Genomic DNA, 24,276 nt, shown 5'->3' with positions numbered 1-24,276 from the left:
CGTCCTGACTCGCGTGTCTGTTATCAAGGCAGGTAAGTATGGGACCAAGGCAGGTAAGCCTCTATCTCCATAGTGGAGCGCCAGGATTTCCGCAGGTAAATCCACAGGAATAATTGACATGCAGTTATGCGCGGCTGCGGGACATCCGCAGCAAATCCCGCAACCGCACATACCGCAGCGTGGACACAGACACTCCCCATGTCCCGCTTGCTTCTGCGGATTTTTCTGCGGAAAACCTGCGGATTTATCTGGATTTTCCAGATAAATCTGCAGGTTTCAAAATGTACAGACACTCCCCATGTTATCCTATGGGACATGGGGAGTGTCTGTGTCCACGTTGCGGAATGTGCAGTTGCGGAATATACTGCAGATGTCCCGCAGCCGCACATAACTGCATGTCAATTATTCCTGCGGATTTACCTGCGGAAATCTGCCTTGGTCCCATACTTACCTGCCTTGATAGCAGACGCCCGTCACTTTCTTCCGGAGCACAGGAGCGCGGTGGAGCTAGGAACAGGAAGGAGGAGGTGGGCGGGGCCTGCACGATCTCCGGTCATGTGACAGCCAGAGCTCGTTCAGGCCCGCCCACCTTCTCCTGCACAGTGCAGACGCTGATAGATGCCGGAAAGTGAAGTGCTGCGTGATGGAGGTAAATATAAACTCCCCGATCACTCAGCACTTGTTCTGCATTGAGGATGCAGTGCCAAAGCCATAGTACTGTATCCTCAATGCAGAATGCCCGCAGCATATCCGCAGGACGTTCCGCTGTACATCCACAGCATGTAAACAGACAAAAGTTGTGCTGCGGATTTCTGGGAGCTCCTGCGGATATATCCGTAGTACACTGTCCCCGTGGGCACATAGACTTCCATTACACTTCTCCTTCCTGCCGTCTGACATAATGCAGAGGCTGCTGTAATCACAGGATTCTATTATCTCGCAGGCTTCTTCTAGAGACATAGAAAAAGCTTGTAATCCCATGTTTGGGTAAATATATTCTACTTCATTATATTGGGCAAGTATTTATAATCTACCTATCTCTCATATTTATCAATTCTTGGAGCATTCTTTTGCAGGGAGAAAGTACAGAGCTCCTTGTACTATGCCCGATATTGGAAAGAATAGAATGGGCATATAGTAAGGGAATGAAGCCAATAAACAGCATTGATCGCCCACTTTCTTTTTAGAACATAAACTTTAATTAACACCTTTGGACGAATATCATCAGATTTTTTAAGTGGCTCATTAGTGGTACATTTTAAAAGTTAAGTTGCAACAAATCAGATAAGAAAACTAATCCTACGAACTGTATTTCTGCACAGGATGTGATCACTACTTACCAAAGGTAATCAGGGATGCGATCTACATGTTCCCGGAATGATGGAGATTCTGGTCCATCTACATGCCAACGGACCATCATATTAATCACTTTAGAGATCTGTTACAGAAGAAGATTTATTTCAAAATTAGAATTTTTCTTTAAAAAAAAAATAAAAAAAATCAATAAATAATTCATGTTTCCAGGAGACTTACTGGACCAATGCTGATACACTTGGTAAAGCGGTCATCTGCTGTTACATGGTCATATAATTCATGCACAGCACGCCGGCGAAGAGCAGGAATGTGGTACGCCTCGTATGCATTCAACAGGACTGAGAAGAAAAGTACAAAATGACTTATGGGAATAAAATACTTCAACTGAAAAGTTAAAGGGAATCTGTCACCAGGTTTTTGCCACCTAATCTAATGTAGGGGCAGAGATCCTGATTGCAGCGATGTGTCAATTACTGAGCTGCTCAGTGTAGTTTTGATTAAATCACTGATTAATCATCAGTAGGTTATCATTACAGGACTACTTGGCATGCTGCAGGTAGTCCAGCATATTCCTGAACTCTGTATAACTGCTAGATCTGCAGCAGAGAAAGCATTGATTTTATCAAAATGACAGCAAGCAGCTCAGTAAGTGACACATCGCTGGAATCAGGGTCTTTGTCTTTACATTATGCTGCTCTCAGATGGGGGAGCAAAAACCTGCTGACAGATTCCCTTTAAAATCATAAAAAGTGAAAATCTCATTAAATTTAATTTATTTAAATTTTGAATTCTAAGAGAAACAACACACATAAAAATCTGCATAATTGTATAGGTACAAATGCTGCACTGACGATAATCAATGCCTCCTACCATAGGCAAAGTCCAGTAAGATACTGTGCGGTGTATACAGGTCACAAGCAGCAACACAGTTCCTCTGTGCCGGCCAATTTATACTGCTATATTCCTGCACGTACAGCTCCTGCATGAGAAGCAAATGTGTAAATACATGTCCCACTTGATAAAATACAAGTGATAAAATACGTGTTCTGCCCCTTACTTGTCTCAAGCTGCGGATCAAGTTATCCTCACGGGCACTCAGACGTGTAGCATAGCAGTAACTCATGGGTAAGTAAACCTGACGGCAGTGACACCATATGGTGCTGGGGTGAGCAGGGAACCACTGGGGAAGAAGCCTACAAGACAACACTAGATGTTAAGGGGGCTTTACACGCTACGATATCGTTAATGTTTTATCGTCAGGGTCACGTCGTTAGTGCCGCACATCCGGCGTCATTAACAGTATCGCGGCGTGTGACACTTACCAGCGACCTTAAACGTCCTCCAAAGTGGTGAAAATCGTTCACCATGGAGGGGTCGTCCTAAAACCAAAAATTGTTAATGGTTGTTAGTAGATGTTGTTCCTCGTTCCTGCGGCAGCATACATCGCTGTGTGTGACACCGCAGGAGCGAGGAACGTCTTCTTACCTGCGTCCACCAGCAATGAGGAAGGAAGGAGGTGGGCGGGATGTTCGTCCCGCTCATCTCCGCCCCTCCGCTTTGATTGGCCGGCCGCTTAGTGACGTCGCGGTGACGTCGCCGTGACGCCGAACGCACCTCCCCCTTGAAGGAGGGATTGTTCGGAAGTCATAGCACCGCCGCCGACCAGGTAAGTGCGTGTGACGATGCCGTAGCGATAATGTTCGCTGCGGCAGCGATCACGCGATATCGCATGTGTGATGGGGGCGGGTGCTTTTGCGTACGATATTGATAGCAATTGCTAGAAATATCGTAGCGTGTAAAGCCCGCTTTAGAGAAGAGTGGGAAAGGATAATTCACATTACTTTCCCAGCAAGATTATTAGAAAAATACCTGAAGATATGCGGAGACTATATGTAACGCAGAGCGGTGCTGATTAAAGGGAACCTGTCACTAGATTTGTCCCCTATAAACTTCAGCAACGAACAGTGAGCCCTTACATACAGTATTCCAGAATACTGTATATAAGACCCCAGGCCGCACTGCATAAAGTAAAAAACCAGCTTTTATTACACTCGTCTGGGGGGCGGTATGGTCCGATGGGCGTCGCTGCTCTTAGTCTATTGCCTCCTCTCTCCATCACCTTCCTCCTTATCTGCTCCATGTGGATGACGCATCCTAAATCATGCACACAGAGTCCTCCACTGTGTTCCTGCACAGGCGCACTTCTCTATACCATGCTGAGGGCAGAGCAAAGTATTGTAGTGTGCTTTGACCTTGAGCCAATGCCTCCTCTCTTCTTGTGATCGCCGTCCTCCTTCTTGCTTTGTGTGGATGACACATCCTACATCATCCACAAAGAGTCCTCCATTGTGCTCCTTCGCAATTCTCTCTGCCCTGCTGCAGGCAGAGCAAAGTATTGTAGTGCGCAAGGAAATATTAAGACCGCCCACGCATGCGCCCACTATACTTTGATCTGCCCTCAGAGAGCAGTGCGCGTGCACAGAAAAGCAATTGAGGACTCTTTGTGGATGATGTCAGACGCGTCATCCACACTAAGCAAGAAGGAAGACAGCGATCGCAAGAAGACAGGAGACACTGGATCAAGGCCAGCAATGCCCATCCGACCAGACCACCCTGCAGGTGAGTACAATAAAAGCTGTTTTTTACGTTATTCAGATTGGTCTGGGCTTTTATATACAATATTGTAGAATTCTGTATATAAGAGCTCATTGGTGGTGGCCGCAGCTTTTAGGGGACAAATCTGCTGAGTGGTTCCCTTTAAAGGGCTCTGTCAGATTTCCAGTGCCCCCAGAACCACTAGTAGTTCTGGTGCTTATCTAGAATCCCTCACTAACTGTCCCTTCATGTAGTACCATGTTTTTCCAAAAGTAAGACACTGTCTTATACTTTTTTTTGCCCCCCAAAAAGCGCTAGGGCTTATTTTTGGGGGCGGTCTTATTTTTGGAGAAACACGGTTTCCAAAAAAACAGACCCCCCCCACTTCCCAGGAGACTCATACTTACCAGACCCTGGAAGGCTGAGTAATTCCGAAATCTTCCCTGTGATCTCCGGCAGCCGCTGCCAGCAAGTATGCTGCACGCTGCCTCCTGCTGCTGGACGGACACACACACACACACACATACTCATAACCCAAACACTCATACACACACACACACACACACTCCATCCAGTGGTACAGAGTGTGTCCGTCAGGTTATACCTTTCAGAAGCCCGTACATTCTAGCCTCTACCCCAGCCTAAGGGATGGGAGTAAGTCATGTGTCCCAGGTCCTTGCGCTCCACCGTACGGCTTCTCAGGATCGGTATCGCTGGATGTGGTGAGTGTGTGTGAGCGATCTGAAGGGAGATTGTGTGTATGGTGTGTGATTGTGTGTGTGATGTGTGCGGGGGTGCGATCACTACAGGTTCTGCCGCTCAGCGTCTGGTCAGTATAATTGCAGGGTGTCCGCTTTCTATAATGAAGTGTCCTGTAGTATCTTTCTGCACTGACACTTCATTATTGAACCGCGACTAAGGCTTATTTTCGGGGGAGGGCTTATATTTAAGCCTTGCTATGAAAATGCTTAAAATCCCTGCTAGGGCTTATTTTTGGGGGAGGTCTTATTTTAGGAAAAATACGGTAGCATACATAAACACATCTTTAGAAAAAGTATTTCTTAAGATCGTTTATGACATGCTAATAAGGTCAGTGACTAGTTGCAGGGACGTTAGTTCCCTGGCTAGTCGGCCGACTCAGCATGGTATCACACCCCAGTGGGCGCATGCGCACTGCTTTGTACCCATTAGCATTGAGCTTCTTTGACGCCGGGTGTATGTGTAGCCGGCTTCAAAGACGCTCACTATCCACGAAGGATGCGATGTTCCTGACTTCCACAATAACTAGCATTTTTAGAAGAGAGTATCTGGAGTAAAAAGAGCATTTGAAGGTAGAAATCCAATGTTTCTAAGCGCGGTGTCAGGGGACTGGGTCCACAGACAATTGATTTTTAGTAAATGCTACTAATATTGATACAGATAATTATCTCACGGTCACAGCCACCAATAAAGTCATATCAAGTCTGAATAATCCAAAAAGAAACTCACCACATCTCTGGGAATAGAGTGTTCATTCCCTCCCAACTGTACACATTCAGCACAGATAGCCAAAATTTCCCCCAAGAAGGAATACCAATGGCACCTCCTGCAACGAAAGTTGGATACTGTCACGCTCCCCGGGTCCTCACCCCCGCTCCCCGGCTCACCTGCCACGCTCCCCGCTCTCCAGCCTCCGGATCCCGTCCGTCCCAGGCCCCCTGGTCCCCGATCCCGGCGCCCGACGGCTTCCCAGGACCTGGCCGGCTCCCCTGCGTCCTCCTCTCAGCCTCCTTCCCTGGCTTCTGGCACCCGGGCGGCGCGCATGCGCATTAGGGCGCGCGCGCGGTCACTGACCATTTCTTAAAGGGCCAGCGTCCATTAACAGGAAATGAGGTTGAACAGGTACAGGGTATAAAGGGGGTCATTGTCCAAGGGGGCGGGGCCTGATCTTCGTGTTCCCTGAGCTAGGAGTCAGGTCTCCTGGTGTTTATGTCTCTGTACTCACCTATCTCTCTTTGTAGAGCCGTGCCTGCCTCGCCATCCAGTCTGCCGTATCCTGAACCCCGCACGCTGTCCGTCTGCCATCTGACAGTCCGCACCATCTCGGATCCCTGCGGTGACCCGTCATCTCGCTCCAGAGGTTCCGGACCCCGCCTGATATCATCTCGGCTTCCGAACCTGAGCTACGTCACCAGGACCACCATCTGTGACTCCGTGGTCCCAGGGACTCCTCCGCTGCCTTCACTTGCACGGACTGTTCTGCTGCCCATCAGTGCTTCAGCTGCCGGACTCCCTACTACCATCTTAGAGTTCGGTCCAGTGGATCCACCTCCTGGGTCTGCCCGACCGCCCGGCCGTGACAGTAAGATCAGGCCATGGATCCCGCTGCAGCACTATCGGCTCTGCAAGAGGAACTCCAACGTCAGCATGAAGTCCAGACCCGCATGTTGCAATTTCTGACCTCCGTGGACACCCGCCTGTACACGTTACAAGCATCAATGACGCCTGCGGCACCCAGGTCCCCCGCTAGGCAACCCATGGCTCCCGCACCAGTGGCAGCCTCTTCAGATGCTTCCCGACTCCGTTTGGCGTCACCACCTCGTTATGCTGGAGATCCCAAGACCTGCAGGGGCTTCATAAACCAGTGTTCCCTTCATTTCACGCAGCTGCCACATCTGTTCGCTTCTGACCAAGCCAAGGTCGCCTTTATAATGTCTCACCTGGAGGGCGAGGCGCTGGCGTGGATGAACCCCTTGTGGGAGAAGGAGGACCCCATGACCAAGAACCTCCAAGAGTTCCTGCAGGCCTTTCGCAACACCTTTGACGAGCCGGGACGCGCCACTGCGTCCGCTTCATCCCTTCTCCGCCTACGTCAAGGAACACTGACGGTGGGCCAATACGCCATCCGTTTCCGTACTTTGGCTTCTGAACTCGGGTGGAATAATGAGGCCCTGACAGCCGCCTTCTGGGAAGGACTCTCGAGTCGCATCAAAGATGAGTTGGCGGGTCGTGACGTGCCCTCCACCCTAGATGCCCTGATTGCCCTAGCCACTCGAGTGGACATCCGTTTTCAGGAGCGCTCCAAAGAGCAGTATCGTGAGAGACGTGCAGTACGGCACTCCCCTCCTCCACAGAAGTCCTCTGTGCCTCAGTCATCAACAGCTGGGATTCCTGTACACGAGCCCATGCAGGTTGACCGAGTACGACAGTCTGAACAACGTCGAGCAGAGCGGCTCGCCAAAGGCCTCTGCTTTTACTGCGGAGAGGGCACACATCTCTTACGCTCCTGTCCGGAAAGGCCGGGAAACTCCAAAGCCTAGGGTTGGTAGGAGAGGCCACCCTAGGTGCTGGGACTCTCTCAGACCCGGTTATGTGGACGGTACAAGTGTCAACGGGAGAGACGCGCTTCACGGCTGAGGCATACCTCGACTCCGGAGCAGCAGGCAATTTTATCCAGCAGGCCACGGTGGACAAGTACCAACTGCCTGTTACTCCACTCGATAAGCCCCTAGCGATTGCCTCGGTTGATGGGAGACCCCTCTCTGATACCATCTCCTGGATCACCAAGCCGGTGGAATTGCGTATTGGTGCTCTGCACACCGAGAACATCGCCCTCTACGTCCTTCCACACATGTCCCATCAAATCCTGCTGGGACTTCCTTGGTTGCGGACACACGAACCATCCGTCAGCTGGGGTACTGGCGAGATCACTCGTTGGGGCTCTGCCTGTCATGAGAGATGTCTAAAGTCCCTACAACCAATCCCACGTCCTCCGGTTCCAGAGAACCTACCGGAACTGCCCTCGGCCTATTGGTCCTTCGCGGACGTTTTTGACAAGAAGGAGTCTGAGGTGCTTCCGCCACACCGTCCCTACGATTGCGCCATCGACCTGCTCCCAGGAACAACACCACCTCGAGGACGGATATATCCGTTGTCTCCAGCCGAAACCAGGGCCATGTCCACTTACATCACGGAGAGCCTGGCAAAGGGATTCATCCGGAGATCCTCCTCCCCTGCGGGAGCAGGCTTCTTCTTCGTTAAGAAGAAAGAGGGTGACCTACGCCCATGTATTGACTACCGGGGCTTGAATCAGATCACCATAAAGAACAAGTACCCCCTACCGCTCATCCCTGAATTGTTCGACCGGCTCAGAGGAGCCCGTGTGTTCACCAAACTGGATCTTCGGGGTGCCTACAACCTAGTTCGTATCCGCTCTGGGGACGAATGGAAGACCGCGTTTAATACCCGCGATGGGCACTATGAATACTGCGTGATGCCCTTCGGTCTGTGTAACGCTCCTGCCGTATTCCAAGAACTGGTGAACGACATTTTCCGGGACCTCCTCTACCTCTGTGTAGTAGTTTATCTGGATGACATCCTTGTCTTCTCTCCGGACCTCCAGACCCACAGAGAGAACGTAAAGCTGGTTCTACAAAGACTGAGAGAGAATCGTCTCTACGCCAAATATGAGAAGTGCGTCTTTGAGCAGTCTTCTCTCCCTTTCCTGGGATACATCATCTCGGGTACTGGGCTGCAGATGGATCCTAAGAAGGTCTCCTCCATTCTCAACTGGCCTCCCCCTTCTGGACTGAAGGCGATCCAACGGTTCCTGGGATTCGCCAACTACTACCGCCAGTTTATCCCTCACTTCTCCGCCCTGACTGCTCCTCTCTCCGCTTTGACCAAAAAGGAGGCTAATCCAAAGGACTGGTCACCTGCGGCCGACGCCGCGTTTTGCTCTTTGAAGCGAGCTTTCGCCTCCTCTCCTGCACTCCACCGACCGGAACTAAACCGCCAGTTCACCTTGGAGGTGGATGCCTCCTCCTCAGGAGCCGGAGCAGTGCTCATGCAAAAATCCTCCTCCGGGAAGATGGTGACTTGCGGTTTCTTTTCTAAGAGCTTCTCAGCACCTGAACGTAATTACACCATCGGTGACCGAGAATTATTGGCGGTCAAACTGGCTCTGGAGGAGTGGCGCTACCTCCTGGAAGGAGCAGTGTACCCCGTGATTATCTACACGGACCACAAGAACCTGGAATACCTGCGGTCCGCTCAGCGCCTGAACCCACGGCAAGCCAGGTGGTCCTTATTCTTTGCCAGGTTTGACTTCCAGCTCCACTTCCGACCCGCGGACAAGAATGTACGCGCTGATGCCTTGTCCAGGTCTTTCATGCCCATGGAGCAGGAGGAAGAGACTACTCAACCTATTATCTCTCCTAGCAAGATTGTTCCGGTGGCTCCTGTCACTCTGGCCCAGATACCACCCGGGAAGACCTATGTCTCGGAGACCGACAGGCTAAAAGTGTTACACTGGGGTCATGCCTCGAAAACAGCCGGCCATGCAGGCCAGAAGAGAACATGGGGTGCGATTGTACGCCATTACTGGTGGCCATCCCTTCGCACGGACGTCGCCGCCTTTGTCTCTGCCTGCTCCTCTTGTGCCAGGAACAAGACGCCCAAACACCTGCCCTATGGCCGTCTTCTGCCTCTACCGATACCCTCAGTTCCGTGGCAACACATAGCAATGGACTTTATTACGGACTTGCCATTGTCATCCGGACACACAGTCATATGGGTCGTGGTGGACCGGTTCTCTAAAATGGCCCATTTCATTCCTATGGCTGGACTGCCCTCTGCTCAAGAACTCGCGGACGCCTATATTCAACACATCTTCCGCTTGCATGGCTTTCCTTTACACATCGTATCAGACAGAGGAACTCAGTTCACCTCCCGCTTCTGGAGGGCTCTCTGTAAACATCTGGGAGTGACTCTGGACTTTTCATCTGCATACCATCCTCAGTCTAATGGCCAGGTAGAGAGGGTCAATCAAATCTTGACCTCTTTCTTACGTCACTATGTTAACGCCCATCACGACGACTGGTCCGCTCTTCTACCTTGGGCTGAATTCTCTCACAACCACCACATCAGTGAGTCGTCCTCCAGCTCTCCCTTCCATGTTGTATACGGACTTCAGCCTTCCATCCCATTGCCTGTATCCCCCTCTTCGGATGTCCCTGCTGCAGATACAGTAGCCCGTGACTTTGCAAACATTTGGGACTCTGTCAAAGCGTCCCTTGGGCGCGCTTCCCTGCGGATGAAAAGACACGCAGACAAGAAACGTCTGGACCCTCCGTGTTTCTCTCCTGGAGACCTCGTCTGGCTTGCTTCCCAGTACGTCCGCCTGAAGATACCATCGTACAAGCTGGGTCCTCGCTACATTGGGCCGTTTAAAGTCCTCAACAAGATCAATGAGGTCTCCTACAAGCTACAGCTCCCGGCCACGATGAGGATACCCAACTCATTCCACGTCTCCCTGCTCAAGCCGGTTGTCCTTGGTCCCTTCTCCGCTGCTGCCAGTCCGGCTCCTCCACCTATTGCCGAGGACGACGTCTATGCGGTAAGGGATATCGTGGCCATGAAGACCGTACGAGGTCAGCAGTTCTTCCTGGTGGACTGGGAAGGGTATGGTCCTGAGGATAGATCCTGGGAGCCCAGGGAGAACGTGGGCACTCCTCTTATCCGTGCCTTCATGTCCCGGTTGCGGGGTGGGGGGCGTGGGGGGGGGGGGTACTGTCACGCTCCCCGGGTCCTCACCCCCGCTCCCCGGCTCACCTGCCACGCTCCCCGCTCTCCAGCCTCCGGATCCCGTCCGTCCCAGGCCCCCTGGTCCCCGATCCCGGCGCCCGACGGCTTCCCAGGACCTGGCCGGCTCCCCTGCGTCCTCCTCTCAGCCTCCTTCCCTGGCTTCTGGCACCCGGGCGGCGCGCATGCGCATTAGGGCGCGCGCGCGGTCACTGACCCTTTCTTAAAGGGCCAGCGTCCATTAACAGGAAATGAGGTTGAACAGGTACAGGGTATAAAGGGGGTCATTGTCCAAGGGGGCGGGGCCTGATCTTCGTGTTCCCTGAGCTAGGAGTCAGGTCTCCTGGTGTTTATGTCTCTGTACTCACCTATCTCTCTTTGTAGAGCCGTGCCTGCCTCGCCATCCAGTCTGCCGTATCCTGAACCCCGCACGCTGTCCGTCTGCCATCTGACAGTCCGCACCATCTCGGATCCCTGCGGTGACCCGTCATCTCGCTCCAGAGGTTCCGGACCCCGCCTGATATCATCTCGGCTTCCGAACCTGAGCTACGTCACCAGGACCACCATCTGTGACTCCGTGGTCCCAGGGACTCCTCCGCTGCCTTCACTTGCACGGACTGTTCTGCTGCCCATCAGTGCTTCAGCTGCCGGACTCCCTACTACCATCTTAGAGTTCGGTCCAGTGGATCCACCTCCTGGGTCTGCCCGACCGCCCGGCCGTGACAGATACATCGGATCAAGCATGGAAAAAATATACTGACATATTATCTGCAAACGATTGTCAGTTGTGAGATGCGCTGGATTGATGCTAAAAGCTGATGTGAACTTACCCTTACTATGAAGATTGTTGCGGGCGCGGGTCATATCTGGGTCATCCTGTGACACTCCGAGAAGTCGCAAAGAGGTGTAACTGAGCGCCGTGCCAAACACAGTGCTCTTATCTTCAATATGCCTATGTATAAGATAGTTATTTATTATGGGGAACATAGATATAGAATCAGTACAAATTTTATTTTGTGATTTCGTAAAAAAAAAATAAACAAATAATTAACGACCAAATTCAAATGTGAAAGGACTCCTTAAAGGGGCTATTCACTATTTGGAACAACCACTTCTTAATTGTTAGATTCCAAAGCATAGACAATACACACATCACTTTTAAAATTAAAGTTAAAGTGAATAACACTTAATATTTCAATAACATGGCACCTGGTAAGCGGGGTAGATGTTACCTGGCACATGGACAGTGTGCTTTTAAAACTGAATGTCACAACAGTGTACAGATGCACAGCGTGCTGTGCAACACAAAGGTAACATCGGGAATAGTATAGAAGGAAGGCCCTGGTGACAGGGATAGAAGCCACACACTGCAAGTCACTTGAGTTTGTACCCTACGCTCCCTAACGTCCCTACACGGGTCCTTCCCCTTGTCGCCGTTACATGCCTAGTCACTCGCTTGCCCTGAACTCACCCTGGCTAGTGAGAAGGCCGGCAAGAACACTAGTCTCAACACTGCAATAATACAACACAAGGAATAGACAGAAAGACAATAGACACAAAATGAAAACACTCCAAGCTCCTCCAATGCAGCTAACACTACAGCTGCAATAGTCATGACTCCTCTGTTTCTTCCAGAGACAGGCTCCATCCAAAGTGGTCAATATAGAATCAGAATCTATCACCAGCATTAGAGGGTAAGACATGTGAATTTTTATAGCGAATGGGAGTGGTCACAAAAGAGCTGCACCAGAGATTAAGGCTACAAAGGACAGCCAGATAGGATAGAACCCTTAATCCCTCCAGCACTAAAAGAAAGTACGGTATATTCACTCAAATAAAAGTTGTAGACCTGCGCATAAGGTGTTGTGACCTTCTAGTCCCTGATTAGCCAGAGGTCTCCCCAAAGCAGGACACAGACATGACACTGATGTGTTGGAAGTAGTAATAATGGCCAGGGATAGGGATCTGAGCAATTTTGATAAGAGCAAAATTGTGAATGTGATATGACTGGGTAAAAGGTGGGGTGTTCCCTGAATAAAGTGTTTACTAACCACAAAAAGTAGTGTAAAGAAGGTCGCCCGGTAAGCAGGAGTCAGGGGATCTACATTATATTAGCAGAGTGGTAATAATGTTATAGTCGATAAGTATTTAGATAAATCCCTTCACCACCAGTGCAGTGCACACCCAGAGTCTGCACTTTATGTTACTTATCAATGTGTCCATCACCTTTTTTTTCAACAGAAAAAGAGAATTTTGTTTACTTACCGTAAATTCTTTTTCTTATAGTTCCGTATTGGGAGACCCAGACATTGGGTGTATAGCTTCTGCCTCCGGAGGACACACAAAGTACTACACTCAAAAGTGTAGCTCCTCCCTCTGAGCTTATACACCCTCTGGAGGACGAGATCTAACCAGTTTAGTGCAAAAGCTGAAGGAGAATAGCCACCCACAAGTAAAAACAGAGCAAGAACCGGAACAACCGGAGCCTCTGTCTACAATAACAGCCGGTGATAACACGCGGAACAAGAAACTGCCAACAGGCAACAGGGAGGGTGCTTGGTCTCCCAATACGGAACTATAAGAAAAAGAATTTACAGTAAGTAAACAAAATTCTCTTTTTCTTCATCGTTCCTTATGGGAGACCCAAACCATGGGACGTCTCAAAGCAGTCCATGGGTGGGAATAAACAGATAACTGAGAAGTAGGTAAAACCTAACTTCACAAATGGGCGACAGCCGCCTGAAGGATGCATCTTCCCAAGCTCGCATCTGCCGAAGCATGAGCATGCACTTGGTAGTGCTTTGAAAAGGTATGCAGACTGGACCAAGTGGCAGCCTGACAGACCTGCTGAGCCGTAGCCTGGTGCCTGAAAGCCCAAGAGGCACCGACAGCTCTGGTCGAGTGCGCTTTAATCCCCGGCGGGGGAGGCACCTGAGCACATTGGTAGGCATCGGATATGGCCGACCTAATCCAACGAGCTAGGGTCGGTTTGGAAGCCGAGAGCCCCTTGCGCTGACCTGCGGTCAGGACAAAAAGAGAGGTGCACCGCCTAAGAGCAGCGGTGCGTGACACATAGATCCGGAGCGCCCGCACCAAATCTAAAGTATGTAACGCTTTCTCGAAGCGATGCACAGGGGCCGGACAAAGGGAAGGCAATGAAATGTCCTGGTTAAGGTGGAAAGGAGACACCACCTTAGGGAGAAAATCCGGCGTCGGACGGAGAACCACCTTGTCTTGGTGAAAAACCAAAAAGGGTGACTCCGAAGAGAGCGCAGCCAAATCAGAGACTCTCCTGAGAGAGGTTATGGCCACCAGAAAAACCACTTTCTGGGAAAGTCGAAACAAGGGAACCTCCCTAAGAGGCTCAAAGGGGGGTTTCTGTAAGGCCGTGAGGACCAGATTAAGGTCCCAGGGATCCAAGGGCCTCCGATAAGGAGGAATGATGTGAGATGCGCCCTGCATGAAGGTGCGCACCTGAGCCAGCCAAGCGATACGCCGCTGGAACAACACTGAAAGAGCCGAGACCTGTCCCTTGAGGGAATTGAGAGATAGTCCTAGCTGCAGACCAGACTGCAGAGAGGACAGGATGGTCGGCAAGGAAAAAGGCCAAGGAGCATGGCCGGATGAACGACACCAGGACAGGAAAATTCTCCAAGTCCTGTGGTAAATCCTGGCCGAGGACGACTTGCTAGCCTGAGTCATAGTAGAGATGACCTCGGAAGGAATGCCTGAAGCCGTCAGGATCCAGGACTCAAGAGCCACGCCGTCAATCTGAGGGCCGCAGAATTCTGGCGGAAAAACGGACCTTGTGAGAGAAGGTCTGGGCGGTCTGGGAGACGCCACGGCAGTTCCACGGACAGACGGAGCAGGTCTGGGTACCAAGCTCGTCTGGGCCAGTCTGGAGCAATGATTATGACCCGACGGCCCTCCATCCTGATCTTGCGCAGTACTCTGGGCAAGAGAGCTAGGGGAGGAAACACGTAGGCTAGACGGAACTGGGACCAATCCTGAACCAGCGCGTCCGCTGCCAAGGCCTGAGGATCGTGGGAACGAGCCACGTAAACCGGGACCTTGTTGTTGTGCCGGGATGCCATGAGATCGACTTCCGGAGTGCCCCACTTGCGGCAGATTGACCGGAACACCGTCGGATGCAGGGCCCACTCGCCGCTATCCACGGTTTGACGGCTGAGATAATCTGCCTCCCAGTTTTCTACGCCTGGGATGTGAACTGCGGATATGGTGGACTTGGAGTCCTCCGTCCACTGAAGGATACGTTGGACCTCCAACATTGCCAGGCGGCTGCGAGTCCCGCCCTGGTGATTGATGTAGGCAACCGCTGTCGCGTTGTCTGACTGGACTCGAATGTGCTTGCCCGCCAACAGGTGGTGAAAGGCTTCGAGAGCTAAGAGCACAGCTCTGATCTCCAGCACATTGATCGAGAGGGCTGATTCGGACGGAGTCCAAGTGCCCTGTGCTCGGTGGTGGAGAAAGACTGCTCCCCAGCCGGACAGACTGGCATCCGTGGTGAGGATCACCCAGGACGGGGTCAGGAAGGAGCGTCCCTGAGACAGAGAGAGGGGCCGAAGCCACCACTGAAGAGAGCTCCTGGTCTGAGGCGACAGAGCCACTAGCGTGTGCAAGGAAGCGGTCCGCTTGTCCCAACAGAGGAGAATGTCAAGCTGCAGGGGACGCAGATGGAACTGGGCAAAGGGAACCGCCTCCATGGAGGCTACCATTTGACCCAGCACCTGCATCAGGCGCCTGAGGGAATAACGGCAGGGCCTCAGGAGAGAGCGCACCGCCCCCCGAAGGGACTGCTGTTTGACTAAGGGCAGCTTGACAAGTGCCGGCAGAGTCTCGAATTGCATCCCAAGGTACGTGAGTTTCTGGGTCGGGACCAGAGTGGACTTTGGCAGATTGACAAGCCACCCGAACTGGACAAGCGTGGCAAGAGTGAGCGAGACACTCCGCTGACATTCTGCACTCGAGGACGCCTTGACTAGAAGGTCGTCCAGGTACGGCGCGGCCCGATAGTCAAGAGGAGGCTGCCTTGGTGGCAGCGGCTCCTCCGTTCTTCTGGGGACGAGGCTTCGAGCGCCAGTTGGGTTTTCGATCCTTAGCCGAGTTAGTGGACGAGGCTGAGGGCTTAGAGGAGGACCAGTTTGAGGAACGAAAGGACCGAAACCTCGACTGGTTCCTGCCCTGGACAGGTTTCCTGGCCTTAGTTTGTGGCAAGGAAGTACTCTTCCCGCCAGTAGCTTCCTTAATGATTTCATCCAGTTGTTCACCGAACAGTCGGGTCCCAGAAAAAGGGAGCCCGGCTAGAAACTTCTTGGAAGCAGCGTCTGCTTTCCACTCACGAAGCCACAAGATCCTGCGGATCGCGAGGGAATTAGCGGAGGCTACCGCTGTGCGGTGAGACGCCTTCAAAATGGCAGACATGGCATAGGACGAAAAAGCCGAGGCTTGGGAAGTTAAGGCCACCATTTCGGGCATAGAGTCCCTGGTAAGGGAGTGCATCTCCGCCAGGGAAGCAGAGATGGCCTGAAGGGCCCACACTGCTGCAAAAGACGGGGATAAAGAGGCCCCTGCCGCTTCATATACAGATTTGGCCAGAAGGTCAACCTGGCGGTCAGTGGAGTCCTTAAGAGAGGTGCCATCCGCCACAGACACAACTGTCCGGGCTGAGATTCTAGACACCGGAGGATCTACCTTTGGTGACTGAGCCCATTCCTTGACCACCTCTGGTGGAAAAGGAAAACGGTCATCAGAACTACGCTTAGGAAAGCGTTTGTCAGGACAGGCCCTGGGTTTGGTCACAGTGGCCTGAAAACTGGAGTGGTTAAAAAACGTACTCCTTGCTCTCTTAGGTGAGGTAAACTGGTGTTTTTCTACCAAAGAAGCTTGTTCATCAGACACTGGTGGATTAAGGTCCAGTACGGAGTTAATGGACGCAATCAAATCGCTAACATCTGCATCACCTTCGGTATCAATGGGGTACATAGACGTAGCGTCTGAGCCCACAGTAAGGGCATCCTCCTCGCCTTGCCATTCGGCCCGTGAATCAGAGCCGTGGGACGAGGAAGGAGAAGAGTCCCTGCGTCTCCGTTTAGGAGGATGGGGTCTGGGATCAGAGGAAACAGACTCTGTGAGCTCTGTAGAGCGAGTCGGAGCAGCAGAGGCACCCTGAGAAGGGGGCTGATGCATGCTCAGCAGCGTCCGGGACAACTGTCCCATGGAGTCGGCAAAGGACTGGGAAATAGCCTTAAAAAAAGATGCTACCCAAGCCGGGGGTTCAGCCACCGGGGCTGGAGCAGCCGGAGGGACCCCTGGGGAGACTCCAGGCTGAGGCACCACCACATTAGAGCAGGCATCACAGTGTGGGTCTGTGCTCGGTTCGGGCAGTATGAGCTTACATGCAATGCATATAGAGTGCAGCCTTGCAGCCTTGCTCCTGGTGTGAGACATGCTGCTGAGGAGGATGTTCTGTAGTAGAGAATTCACTCCTTCAGAAAGCCACCAGAGAGTGCATAAAAAGTCCACAACCAGAGGTTGTGGCTTACCAGACCGTTTTGTGTGCCCTCCGGATTCCCAGCTTGGATCCCCAGACAGATAATTCACTCCTTCTGCAGTGCTGCAGCAGCCAGCGCCGACCAGTGTAAAAACGCTGAGAAAATGGTGCTGGAGTGAGGAGGGGGGGTGGGGGTTAATCCAAGAGCGGGAACCGGAGGGCTAAGGAGAAATACAGGGGAGGGAATCATCTCCTCAGAGAGGAGTGTCCTCCCCTGTGCTGAACGGCCGGTGGGCGGCGCTGCACTGCCCCCCTGCATGACTGACATGCAGGGGCAGAGAAACGAAACTAGGCCGAAGCCGGGGCCTAAATTTATCCATGCGGCCGACGATCAGGCACCCTCGGCGCGGTTCTCAGGAAAAAAACAGAGAACCGGCCGGAAATCACAGTAAAGGGACTTATGAAGCAGCATTGCCCAAATAACACACTCTCCCCACAATAAAATGCAGAAGGGACCCCTGAATACCGTCTCAATACTTAGCTTTTGAGACGCAGGGCCAGGTCCCTGGGGGGGGGTGAGCGCTCCGTCCAGCAGGGGCCTGAAAAGGGCTGTGGATGGAGACCGGTCTCCTGCAGAGCAGTGAGAACCGTGAAGGCTCCCACTTCAAGCCAGAGCCCGTAGGGATGGTGAAGGAGCGCGGCATGGAAGGCTCCAGCCTTAAGGTCAACCTTAACAGCACCGCCGACACAGTGGGGTGAGAAGGGACATGCCGGGAGTCCGGTGGACCCGCTTTTCTTCCAAATCTTTAAATAAAAATCAAAAATCAAAAGAGGATGTGTGTGTGTGTGTGTGACCTCCTGCACACAAAGCATTAAACTGGTTGGATTCTGTCATCCAGGGGGTGTATAGGCTCGGAGGGAGGAGCTACACTTTTTAGTGTAGTACTTTGTGTGTCCTCCGGAGGCATAAGCTATACACCCCATGGTTTGGGTCTCCCATAAGGAACGATGAAGAAATAAAGTTATGGGTGTTAGAGGATAGCAACGCAAACCAAATATATGAATATTTAAAACAAATTATGATTTTTCTTTTGATCCAAACAAACAAAAATAAAAACAACTCGGAAGAATCATGCTGTAGGTTTATACTGCACACTGAATGCAGTAAAAAGAAAAGCCCAAAAAGTAATGGCTTTTTTTCCACCCGCCATTTCACTACATTGAGGGTTTTTTTCTCCCACTTTTCAGTCATATGGTTAAGTCAATGATGTTAGTCAAAATATTAACTCGTCCCTCGCATTGTGGTCCTGCGCATGCGCACTTTGATTTGCCCTGCGCAAAGCAGATCAAAGTATTGTAGTGCGCATGCACGGGCAGTCTGTAACCTTTTCTCGCTCCTGCGCTTTCCAGTACTGTGATCTGCCCTCAGTAGGGCAGATCAAAGGGTGCCTGCGCTGAACTGCAGTGTTGGCCTGTGTGGATGACGTAGATGCGTCATCCATACTGGGCTGGGTAGAAGGAGGACGGAGATCACTGCAAAGAGTAGGAGCCGGATCGGAGAGCAGCGACACCTACTGGACCGAACTGCCCTGCAGGTGAGTACTATAAAAGTGTTTTTTACGTTCTACGAGCGACATCCATCGGTGTCATCCACATGGAGCTAGGAAGAAGGACGACGACTGCACAGGATAGAGGAAGCACTGGACCCGAGACCAGTGACTCCCATTGGACCCAATCTCCCCGCAGGTGATTATAATAAAGGTCTTTTTTACATTTTACAGAGTGGCCTGGGCTCTTATATACAGTATTCTGGAATGCTGTATATAAGAGCTCAGTGGTGGTGGCCGCAGCTTATAGGGGACAAATCTGGTGACAGGTTCCCTTTCAGGGGTTAATAAATTCATTGTAACTACAAAGTCAACAGAAAAAATACATTTCATACTTATCAACTGACCTTTGGCTTGTGCTCTCATACTCCGAGATAAACCTATAAGCGGGCTTTACATGCTGCGATCTCGCTAGCGAGATCGCAAGCGATTGTACCCGCCCCCGTCGGTTGTGCGACACGGGCAAATCGCTGCCCGTCGCGCACAACCTCGCTTAACCCCGTCATACCTGCCCTGCGACATCGCTCTGGCTGGCGACCCGCCTCCTTCCTAAGGGAGCGAGTCGTGCGGCGTCACAGAGACATCACACGGCAGGCGTCCAATAGAAGCGGAGGGGCGGAGATGAGCGGGACGTAAACATCCTGCCCACCTCCTTCCTTCTGCATTGCTGGTGGAGGCAGGTAAGGAGATGTTCCTCGCTCCTGCGGTGTCACACACAGCGATGTGTGCTGCCGCAGGAACGAGGACCAACATCGCTAATGAGAGGTAAATGATTTTTTGTTTTAGGACGACCTCTCCGCAGCAAACGATTTTTGCCGCTTTTGCGATCGTTTTAGGTCGCACATAAGTGTTACACGCTACGATCTCGTTAATGACGCCGGATGTGCGTCACAAACACTGTGACCCCGACGATAATTCATTAACGATATCGTAGTGTGTAAAGCCCGCTGTAGGGTATTTCACGTGCAATCATACACACAGAGCTCATCCAGAAGTCTGTATTTTTGATCTGAGTGTTTTTTGTCAACGGATGGCCACCTATAGGTGGAGCCACGCCAGTCCACTAGTTGACCAGGTGGGAGGGGCAGACTGAGGACAGAGCAGACAGGAAGACAGTAGTCAGAAGAGAAACTGCAGTGAGACAGTGCACTCAGAGAGAGTCTGTAGTCGGGTCACTGTGGTGTGTGAAGGTGGAAGTGAAGTGACGGTCTGACGCGGATTAACGGTGACCTGGTACCCAGAAGAGGTGGTTGCCGATGGAGTACGGTGGAGTACTCCCAGGAACTACGCACTGACGGGGTACAGGACCCTAGGACAGGAAAGAGCTCGAAGCTGGCCTGTTAACACCTGCACAGCGAGGGGACCATGAAGGACCTGGCTAACCCTACGAATCCAAAGACTCAGTAGCAAAGGGAGAGCCGGAGACAGGACCAGAGACTACATCCCCACAGGGTTCATGCTACCGTCAGGCGGACAGAAATGGACAAACCACCGAACGGGAACCCCCCAGTTCCTCTACGCCACGGGGACCCATTTACCAGAGACAGGTGCAGGGGAAGAAGGTACCAAATCACCAAACTGGCACTGGAACGAAGGGAGGCGAAACCAGCCGGCCTCGGGCAACCAGTTATTACCAACCTGCCGTGAGTGAAACCAAAAAACTATGTGTCCAAAAACACATGAAAGAGTAAATATTGTCAAACACAATTTTATTAAGGATGTACAAAATACAAACTATTAAAAAAATGGTATACACCAAATCTGTGACACAAACTTTGGGTCACAGTGGGGCATGGGAGACAATTACAAGAAGAGATGGAAAACTCCACAGGGGTGGGTATCGGGACATCAGTATATGAATTGAAAACAGTCAGAGTGGGACACAATATACATCCCAAGCGGGTAACGTTATCGGATATACCCCCACTCTGGCTATGTTCAAAAATCAGAATGCTACCATATATAAAATATCAACCATGAGTTCCTGCGAGGATCTATCAGACCCATATATAAGTCAATATCTCAAAGGATCAAAGGTAAAAGTAACACTAATATAATATGCAGGGTGCATCAGTACATACAAGGCACAGAATGCCGCAATCAAAAAATGTCCACGGTCTAGGCCCGACGTGCGTTTCGTGTCCCTTTGTCAAGGGCCACCACAGATTGTCTGTATTGTCAAAGGACAAAAACCAGTTGCACTAAACCTTAGTGTGGACTCCCTTTTTCTAACACCTATCACATCACCCATCCTCTGGGGCCCGATCCTGCTTGCGGAGGGTCTACTATCCAAGCTGCAAATAACACCAGCCCCAGTAGTGACATTCTGCAGCGGCGGCTCCATCTATATAGCCACAACACCGCAAGTGGGGTCACGTGTGAACACTAATTTAATCCCTTGTAAATATATCCCATTACAAAAAGGGCACGGAAGCGGGCAACAGCCACCACAGTGACATCCCCCAAGAGAGACATCGCCCGGAACCAAGTACCCCATATCCCTGGGTGCTACACAGCCATATCCTGAGTACAAAGACTTGAATGTGCGCAGCACGTCCACACACTCTTATGTATGTGCAGTCAGTCATATACTCACAGGCCCCATCCGCCATCAGGCAGCTGCACAGATCGCAGGTACCGCACCATCTCCTTCTTGGTAGCGTCAGGGAGGGGCGTCTGTGTCACGTGGCATACAATCAGCAGACCTAAAGAGTATCACAGATTTACAGCAAGTAAAGTAGACGGGAGTCAGATGTAGTGATGGTGGTCATGTATCACTGACAAGTCTCACCTGGCATCAAGAACAGTGGGCCGCCATAATCCCCAGCCCAATGGCCATCCTCCGCTTGTAAGGCAGAATAAAATGTTAGTCCATTTTCTGCTCCATCCTGGGCCGTATTCGCCTTGGGTAAGTCTTTTAAAAATTCACTCTGCACGAGAAAGTAAAAGTCGCGTTATTGATGGTCAGCTTATACCGACGTATATGGATCAATAAAACGCTACGGGTCAGTGCACTGTCCGAGGGATAACGGATGTGTGAATACAGCATTAAGGGTGCTTTACATGCTGCGACATCGCTACCGATATATCGTCGCGGTCATGTCTTTAGTGACGCACAGCCGGCGCCGATAGCGACATCGCAGCGTGTGACACCAAGGAGCAACAATCAATGATCGCAAAAACGTCAAAAATCGTTGATCGTTGACACATCGCTTGTTTTCATAATATTGTTGTTTGTGCATGCCGCTGGTTGTTCGTCGCTCCTGCGGCGTCACACATTGCTATTAACTCATTTTTAAGCCAGCAATGCAAAGGTTATGTTATTGGATGAAGGCTGGGCACAGTTTTTGTTTTACATCATACTATATATTGAACAATTTGAAAGGTAAATTCCTTGAGATTTATTTTTTTAATTTTCTGCGATTTTCTGCGCGTAGCACTGAAAAACCTAATTTCATGCAATTTTGCCTTTCTATATTTGCTCCATTGTGTCTGCATTAGGCATCATAGACTTTAGGAAGACTTCCCTTTGATATTGAAATCTGGTGATTTTTTTATGTAAGATTTTTTTTCTAATATATGTCCACTTTATGGATTTTACTTCTTTGCTTATATTTTAATGATTTATGACCACAAACCACAACAAAGTTTAAGGTTCCGGGTAAAAAGAGAAATCATGCAGATTTATTATGTACTCCAATTGCAAAAATGATTTTTAGTCCTAAATGTAAGTACACAAAAAATAAAATTAAAAACGTGTCCTCAAATGTGGAGAACCCCTAGTGCTGCTCTCCTGCAGTTAAAGGGAGTGTTTCACTTTCTTATACAAAAGTATCATTATTTATAAGGTTTTCAATACTGGATCTTTTCTTATCTAAACTCCTTAGAAAAATAATACAGGCTGCATGTGAATAAGTGTTAGGTACCGTGTCCAGCCCCAGCGAGTGCACCTCCAGGGCGGATTGTGGACGGTCGTCTCCCTCCACATAGCGCTAACACTGTCTGCCCTCCGTACAGGACAGGCGCCAGCGGGTGAGGTCTGTGGCTGGATCGCTCTTGTAAGGACCCCCCCTTCTGCGCAGACACCTGGGGGAAAAAAAATTGCAAAATGACTTTCTAAGTTTAATTTTAATTATTACCATTAAAGGGGTATTCCCATCTCCAAGATCCTGCCCTAATATGTAGTAGATGTAATAATAACAATATTAGCAAATACCTCCAATTAGAAATGTAGTATAGTTCTCCTGATTATCTATGTCTCTTACCTCATGTGCAGGGCATTGCAGCTTAGGTATCCATAGTTATGACCACTTGCAACATACTATCACTATATGAGTCTTCGTAACCATGGATACCTAAGCTGCAATGCCCTGCAAATGAGGTAAGTGACATGGCTATATCAGGAGAACTATATTGCATTTCTAATTGGAGATATTTGCTATTATTATTATTATTATTATTATTATTATTACACCTACAACATATTGGTATAAGATCTTGGAGATTGGGATAGTCTTTTAAGAATAACCGCAAATAATAGTGTCAGAAATACTGGACAACTGCATAAATAGCAATTCCCCTTTATACTCAGAAGATTTGACTAGAATACAATAAAACCAGCTCAGGGCTATGAAGAACCTAAACCTGACATTACGCAAGGTTATGTTGGATCGTCACCAGGCTGCTTCTCCGGTGATTGCAGGGACAGTTCCCTAATACTCACGTCCCCTCGCTCATTTCTCTGTTCTGCACCTGGTTACTGTCTACCGCTCCATCCCTTAAAACCCAAAGTGGTAACGCATTAAGACCCAGAGGATTCTAGGACTTGTAGTTCTTAAAACCTCTCAATCCAAAGCCCGAGATACGGTAAAGGACTACATTTCCCAGACAACACCGCGCCGCCAGATCCTACATCACGCTATCCTGACATGAGCAGAGACAGCAGGAGCCAATCACAGCGCTGATAGCTGTATACATGTAGGCGGGGCCATCAGCTATCAGCCAATGGGTGGTGACAAATACAGAATAGCGTGTTCCGTCAAGTGCTGTCCCCGAGTCTCTGCAGCTGTCGCTTCAGTGTGAGGTCAGCGCTGCCGGGAGGCGGAGGAGCGGAGAATAAGCTCCAGTCCTTATATTGACAAATAAAAGGAAACTGGTTTTCTGTAATATTTCTCACGACCCTCCCATTCAATTTTGTTGTGACACAAATAAAAACCCCCATTATGTCACCTGCAGCTCAAACTCTACTTACTGCTCACTAAACCTGCCAGGTGCAATATGCATCCAAGACCATGAGCAGTTCTGGGTGTATATTGCTAATCCCTGCCTAACCGTCCCTGTATACACTAGCATACAGTAGATAAAGCGAGCTTTAGAAAAAGTATTTCTAAAGATCCTTTCTGATATGCTAATGAGTGAGGGGACTAGTCCCCTGGGCGTTAGTTCCCCTGACTAGTCGGCCCCATTAGCATGTTAGCACGTCCCTGTGGGCCCCTGTAGGCGTGCTCTCATGCTAATGAATGCGCAGGATCACAGGATGATCTCACTCAACCCTCCGCTGCCATCGCGTCCGACACTGGATTTCGGCTCAGTGCACATGACCCCGCAGTGTCCATATTTCTAATCCATACCTAACTGTCCCTGTATACACTAACATAGATAAAGAGATCTTTAGAAAAAGTATTTATA

General features: G+C 50.4%; 1 protein-coding gene and 1 pseudogene across 1 annotated transcript in view; one reads left to right on the top strand and one right to left on the bottom strand.

Moving 5' to 3' along the window:
- LOC142260615 (uncharacterized) overlaps positions 1-1,446 on the top strand; it is an 89,628-nt gene extending 88,182 nt beyond the window's left edge. The window contains 1 exon segment of the mRNA XM_075332008.1: positions 1,323-1,446. The gene's annotated coding sequence lies outside the window, so the exon portion shown is untranslated.
- On the bottom strand, positions 1,337-23,367 carry LOC142260619 (lanosterol synthase-like; annotated as a pseudogene).
- Between the last annotated feature and the right edge of the window lie 909 nt (positions 23,368-24,276).

This window comes from Anomaloglossus baeobatrachus, unplaced genomic scaffold, assembly GCF_048569485.1.
Source record: "Anomaloglossus baeobatrachus isolate aAnoBae1 unplaced genomic scaffold, aAnoBae1.hap1 Scaffold_139, whole genome shotgun sequence".
NCBI classification, from domain to species: domain Eukaryota; kingdom Metazoa; phylum Chordata; class Amphibia; order Anura; family Aromobatidae; genus Anomaloglossus; species Anomaloglossus baeobatrachus.
The sequence above is the reverse complement of the archived record's forward strand: the minus strand, read 5'-3'. Positions and strand labels throughout refer to the sequence as shown.